This window comes from Nicotiana attenuata, unplaced genomic scaffold (assembly GCF_001879085.1).
Source record: "Nicotiana attenuata strain UT unplaced genomic scaffold, NIATTr2, whole genome shotgun sequence".
Lineage (NCBI taxonomy): Eukaryota > Viridiplantae > Streptophyta > Magnoliopsida > Solanales > Solanaceae > Nicotiana > Nicotiana attenuata.
Genome location: NW_017676165.1, coordinates 34,744 through 42,199, shown reverse-complemented (window position 1 = coordinate 42,199; position 7,456 = coordinate 34,744).

Here is a 7,456-nt window from a genome sequence, read left to right as displayed (position 1 = left end):
ACTCGGCCTTCAGGATCAAATCGTGCCTGCAGCTCGAGTGCTCAATGGTTTCAACATGGCGAGTGAAACCACCAAAGGGAAATCATGTTTCCAGTAAAAGTGGACGAAACTATTGAGGAAACGAAGTTCCACGTGATCGAAGGAGATATGAGGTACAATGCGCTACTCGGAAGACCTTGGATCCATAATATGAGGGCAGTACCTTCAACGCTTCATCAAGTCTTGAAATTCCCAACACCGGAGGAGTCAAAACGGTGTACGGCGAACAACCAGCAGTCAAAGAGATATTTGCAATCGATGAAGTGATACCAGTGTCGACTCTAACATAAACAAGAATCAAAGGAAAAGCAGAAGGTCAAATAGCAACCACAGTCGCCGGCTTCGACCAGATCGAAACAGCAGGAAATTATCGAGGACGATGATTGCATGATACCTCGAACCTTCGTAATCCCCGATGATTTTGATGCCACGAAGTCAATGATCGAAGAGCTGGAACAAGTCATACTGATCGAGCACCTGCCCGATCGAAAGGTATACTTGGACACGGGGTTAACTCCTGAGCTCACGGAAAAACTCATTAAATTCCTTATTAAAAATATTGATTGTTTTTCTTGGTCCCACCTTGACATGACAGGGATCCCATCGGATATCACCACTTATCGATTGAGTTTGGACCCAAAGTTTAGACCGGTAAAGCAAAAGAGAAGGCTACAGTCCGAGGTAAAGCATGCATTCATCAAGGACGAGGTAACCAAACTTCTCAAAATAGGATCTATCCAGGAAGTAAAATGTCCCGAACGGTTATCAAACGTAGTAGTAGTCCCCAATAAGGAAATAAACTTAGAATGTGTGTAGATTATAAAGACTTAAACAAAGCATGGCCTAAGGACTCTTTTCCACTGCCAAATATCGATTGCATGCTCGATGCCACGGCCGGCCACAAGATCCTCAGCTTTCTCGATGCCTACTCCGGCTACAACCAAATAAAAAGGAACCTGGAGGATCAGGGAAAAACTATATTTATCACTAAGTACAGTACTTATTGCTATAATGTAATGCCGTTTGGGCTAAAAATACGGATGCTACCTATCAACACCTAGTAAACCGAATGTTCGAAGAACAAATAGGTAAATCAATGGAGGTTTATATTGATGACATGCTAGTTAAGTCCCTGCGCGGTGAGGACCATTTGACACATTTGCAGGAAACCTTTGACATCTTGAGAAAATACAACATGAAGCTCAACCCCGAGAAATGCGCATTCGGGGTTGGTTCGGGAAAGTTCCTCGGCTTTATGGTATCAAATCAGGGAATTGAGATCAACCCGGATAAAATCCAGGCAATAGAAGGCATCACAGTTGTGGACAACATTAAGGCCATGCAAAGGCTAACAGGACGGATCGCTGCTTTAGACTGGTTCATCTCGAGGTCTTCTGATCGAAGCCACAGGTTCTTCTCACTTCTCAAAAAGAAGAACAATTTTACTTGGACCCCAGAATGCCAACAGGCATTACAAGAATTGAAGCAGTACCTTTCGAGCCTACCATGTCTTCATACTCCGAAAGCGGACGAGCAACTCTACTTATATTTGGCAGTCTCGGAGGTCGCGGTAATTGGTGTCTTAGTTCGAGAAGAGCAAGGTACGCAATTTTCTGTTTACTATGTTAGCCGAACTTTAGGTGAAGCAGAGACCCGGTACCCACACTTAGAAAAACTAGCGCTTGCTCTAATAAGCGCCTCTAGGAAATTAAAACCATATTTTCAATGTCACCCAATTTGTGTTGTAACCACTTATCCCCTTCGCAACATTTTGCACAAGCCCGAGCTATCGAGCCGACTGGCCAAATGGGCTGTCGAAATCAGTGGGTACGACATCGAGTATCGACCCCGAACGACCATCAAGTCTCAAATCTTAGCAGACTTCGTGGCCGACTTTATACCAGCTCTCGTGCCCGAGGTCGAAAAGGAGCTATTACTAAAATTGAGTACATCCTCGGGGGTGTGGACCCTTTTCACAGATGGTGCTTCAAATGTGAAGGGGTCCGGGCTAGGCATCATTTTGAAACCACCCACAGGCAATACGATTACACAATCTATCAAAACCCCTAAGTTGACTAACAATGAGGCCGAGTATGAGGCCATGATTGCAGGTCTCGAGCTGGGTAAAAGTTTGGGAGCTGAGATCATCGAGACCTAGTGTGATTCCCAGCTAGTGGTTAACCAGGTCAACAAAACCTTCTAGGTCCGAGAAGATCAAATGCAGTGGTACTTGGATAAATTGCAGGTAACCTTACACCGATACAAAGAAAGGACCCTACAACATGTACCTCGAGAACAGAATGGTGAGCCCGATGCCCTTGCAAACTTAGGGTCATCAGTCGAAGATGATGAAATTAGCTCGGGGAGTTTCGTACAGCTTTCAAAAACGGTGGTCAAAGAAGGCCGCGCCGAAATAAACTTCACAAGCCTAACTTGGAATTGGAGGAACAAATATATCGATTATCTAAAGAATGGGAAACTTCCATCGGACTCTAAGGAATCGAGGACTCTGCGAACGAAAGCTGCACGATTTACATTGGCCGAAGATGGAACATTGTGCAGAAGGATGTTCGATGGGCCGTTGGCAATATGCTTGGGTCCGGGGGACATTGACTACGTCCTACGAGAAATTCACGAGGGAACTTGCGGGAACCATTCCGGTGCCGAATCACTGCTTCACAAAGTCATTAGAGCAAAATATTATTGGGACAGTATGGAAAAAGATACTAAGGAGTTCGTTCAAAAATGTGACAAATGCCAAAGGCATGCGCTGATGATCCACCAACCCCGAGAGCAACTTCATTTAGTCCTATACCGTGGCCATTCATGAAATGCGGGATGGACATCGTTGGTCCTCTGCCATCAGCCCCAGGTAAAGCTAAATACATTTTATTTATGACTGGCTATTTCTCTAAATGGGTTGAAGCACAGGATTTCGAGAAAGTCAGAGAGAAAGAAGTTATAGACTTCATCTGGGATCACATCATATGCCGATTCGGGATACCCGCCGAGATAGTGTGCGACAATAGAAAACAATTTATCGGCAGCAAAATAACAAAGTTCCTCAAAGATCACAAAATAAAAAGGATATTATCGACACCGTATCATCCTAGTAGGAAAGGATAGGCCGAATCAACGAACAAAACCATCATTCAAAACCAAAAGAAGAGGTTGAACAACGCTAAGGGAAATGGAAAGAAATTTTGCCCGAAGTGCTTTGGGCATATCGGACAACGACAAAATTCAGTACGGGGGCAACACCGTTATCCTTAGTATGTGGGGCCGAAGCTCTGATACCGATTGATGTCGGGGAACCAAGTGTCAGGTTTCGATACACAACGAAAGAATCAAATCACGAGGCTATGAACACAAGCCTCGAATTGTTAGACGAAAAATGGGAAGTTGCCCTCGTTCGAATGGCCTTCCAGAAACAGCTAATCGAAAGATATTATAATCGAAAGCCAACTTTCGACACTTCAAAATAGGGGACTTAGTTCTGAGAAAAGTCACCCTCAACACTCGAGATCCGTACGAGGGGAAACTCGGCCCAAATTGGGAAGGACCATATCAACTCATGGGTGTCATCGGAAAGGGATCTTACAAGCTTGGCACGATGAACAGCGAACAATGCCAAATAATTGGAACGTATCACTCCTCAAATGATACTATTGCTAAGGTATGACTCTCTCCTTGTTTCATTTATATTTGACACTAACCTATTACAAGTGTTCGATCAAAGGCAACGGGAAATTCTTCAACACAAAGACTCCAAGTTTTAAAGCATGTGTTGCACTCTTTTTCCCTTAGATCGATTTTTGTCCCAAATGGGTTTTTCCGGCGAGGTTTTTAACAAGGCAACAATTATATGTGCTACCCGGGGACAATTTAACAGTATCCGAGGCTTCTTTACAATCAACCTCGAATACTGGGGGTATCACCCTCGGATGTTATGTTTTCAAGGAAAATGCTTCGTGTCAATAGGGTCTCGATAGGAAAATTTTGTAAAGGGCCAAATGGTCAAACAAACGTGCCCACGTAGATTGCCCGAGCCCTAATGACAAAACATGTACGCATGAATGATCTATTGAAAGAAGTACTTTTCCCTTATCATGTACGCATGAATGATCTATTGAAAGAAGTACTTTTTCCTTATCAGATCCATGCCTTAGTGAAATTTCTAATTTACAATTTCATACTCGATATTTTACGTAAACCGGATCAAGAGCCACTTGCAACTAAAGCTCGAGCAATTAACCCCGTACTTGGGGACTGTCATCCAAAAATCGACATGCTCGCATTGTTAAACTTCGAAATCTTAAGACCTTAAAAAGGCAATCCTCGACTTTATAGGCCATGGCCACCCCACTCGGGGACTGATACTTCGAACAAGTTTGAAGTATAATCGAGAGACAATCCCAATGGGCAAGTATCAAGTTAAAGGCTACGGCCAAACTAACACGGTTGGGAGACGTCCGAATTCCGTAGTCAAATAGGCCTTCAAATATTTTCATAAAAACGGTTAAAAAGGGCTACCCTCGGCTAAATTTACATAGGGTTTCGATAACATCGACCCTCAAAAACCTTAAAAGGTACCAAATTGAACAAACTTATGCTACGACATAACAAAGTTTTTTGACAACACTAAATCCTAATGGGTACAGATTTATCTCATGCTAAGGCATAACAAATTTTTATATGATTAAACTTTTAAGCCAAAAAAGGGAAAAAGCCACTATTTTGAGGCCATATCTACCCGATTCAAGAGCCTAAGGACCATTACATTTTCGAGCTCGAGGACCCGCCCTCGCTTAACCAAAACCTAAGGGTTTTTTCTACTCCGAGTTCGAGCAAGTACTCACTCGATTTTGAAGACTATAGCGATCCGATTTCAACAAAATTTTCACAAGGCAACAAAGTGAGTCAATTTCTCACAAGATCTAAAATATATCAGAATTATCACAAGGCGAAAACGAAACAAAGTTTTCACGAAACAAAGATAAATCGGAAAGAAAAAAGATCTTTCATATATGCAAAAGTATTTACAAAGACCACTCAGGGTCTTACAAAAAATCCAAAAGTTCTAAATGCCTATTCTTCCCCGGGAGCTTCATCTACATCTTCTCCGCTCTTGGATCCGCTCGCATTCCCGGAGTCATCATCATCAGAGAGCAAAGCTCCGGCTTCGGCTTTTAGCACTTTCGCTTCTCGATACCGGCCGTGAGGTCAAAGCCACGAGCATGAATCTCTTCGAGAGTCTGTCCCCGAGACCGACACTTAGCATGCTCGGCAACACAAGATAATCAAACCTGAGCAGCATTGGAAATTTCCTTTGCTCGAGCATTAGCGACTTCAGCATCGGCTCGGTAGACGGCCACGACCGCTACTCTTTCTGCTTCAGATGCGGGCTTTGCAAGCTCAGCGGCCAACCGAGTCTCGAGCTCTTCAATTTTCTTAGCTCGGGCCAAGATCTCTTCCTTCATGCTTTGGAGTTGACGCTCAACCAAAGATAGCTGGGCTCAAGTGGTATCTTTCTCCGAGGCGAGGCGGTCCATGTTCTGCTTCCACCCCAAAGTCTCTGCCTCTTTCATCTTAGCCTCCTCGCGAAGCTGGTCAATCTTTTCGGCCTTCTGCTGAACCTGCAGGATCTAAGTGTTAGTCGCCAATATCAAATTGATATATATTACCTGCTCGATGAGATCGGTCTGCTCTTTATGAGCTATTGCCAATTCAGCTCGGAGGTCCCTGATCTCCTCTTCTTTTTGCACATAGAGGAGTTTGAGGGCGTCTCTCTCCTCCGTAAGCCTTTTGAGTTAGGCTTGACACCGGTTTAGCTCAGCTCGGGATTTGGAAAAGGCTTCCCGATGAAGAGTCACAGCCTATGGAGAAAGGAAGGAAATCAGACAAAAGGAAATAAAATCAAACTTAAACCTAATAACAGAGGCTTAAATCTAACTGGTTCAGGAGTCGCTGAGCCTCATCAAAATGATCGATGCATCCAGGTCAGAAATATTATCGACCCCCGTGAAGCAGCCACGGAATAAGTCATCCCCTTCGTGGGTCGTTCCCACATCGGGGCCCTCCATAGACTGGGCCTCCCAAAATTGCCCTTCAGAAAATGTGGGGAGGGGCAGCGAATCATCAATATTGATTGCCCTGAGCAAGACACTTGGGGCACTCTCTCCTTTTCGTAGGGCCTCGGAATCATACCCTTCAGGCACATCCGTCGGTTGTTCGTCACAGCGGGAGACATCTTTAGCCCCCGATGACTCGGGCACTTTGCTCGGACCATCTTCCGAGATCTCCTCGGTCTGAAGATGAGCCTCCTCGACCATCTCCGGCTCAGCTGCTTTTGAAGCTTCGACGTTTCCCCTCTTTCGAGCCACCAGCTTACAGTCATCATCTTCTCCCTCCTCTTCTTCATCTCGTAGTTTTTGGGCTACGTCAGCAGGCAGAGCGGCGGAGTCATTCTTCGACTTACGAGCCTTGATTTTCTTAAGCTTTGGGGTATCGGAAGGTGAGTCCCTTCTCCTCTTCTTATCCTTAGCCGGTTTCGGGGCCTCCTCTTCCCCAGGCAGGGGCGGCCTCATTTCGGCAACATCCCCGAGACCTGTATAAAAGGAAATCAAGTACAAATGAAAAGAAACGTTTCAGAGAAGAGCATCAAAAGCGTATGAGATAAGCTTACCATGATTCTTGGCCTCCCATCGGCCCCTTATTAAATTGCGCCATGAGCGCTGTCGATGCCCCCTTTTTCTTCTTAAAGGCGAAATCGGGTTTACGATATTTAGGAGGACAAATCTTTTCCCTTTTGGGATTTGGGTTTTGTTTTGGAATTTAAAGAGTCGCCACGTAATGATTAAGTGCATTAGGAAACAAAAAAAGGGTTTTTGAGTTTGAAAACCAGAGTTTGGGTAAGGGCTAGAAATTATCTCGAGGGGAAGGTGTTAGGCACCCCCCAAGATCCACTAGTGTGGTTCCCGGCCATGTTACAATTGTGACTTCACTTAACAAGTAAGCAAATAAGGGTTCAAATAGAGGGAGTTTTCACATAATATTGCAAGTAAAATGGAAATTTGAGGAGAGATAAAGAGGGCAGAAATTTCAAGAAAAGATTTAAACAATAAATGAAAAACAAATAAAAGGAAAGGGGGGTTCCTAGGTTTATAATCAATATGGATCACCCCACACAACACCCGGTAACCGTTTATACACGTGGTGTTATCGCGTGGTCATCATATCCATATTCTACCCTTCCCACCCCATAAAGGTTATTAAACGCGTGAGTTGGTCACGAATACTTATTGCGTGCTATTACCCGTCCCGTCCTATAAGTCCTGGAGGGTATTTAGGACCACTATTCCTACGTGGTGGGGACTAGGCTGGACCCTTATGTTTAAAGGCAAAAATGCTAAGTGAC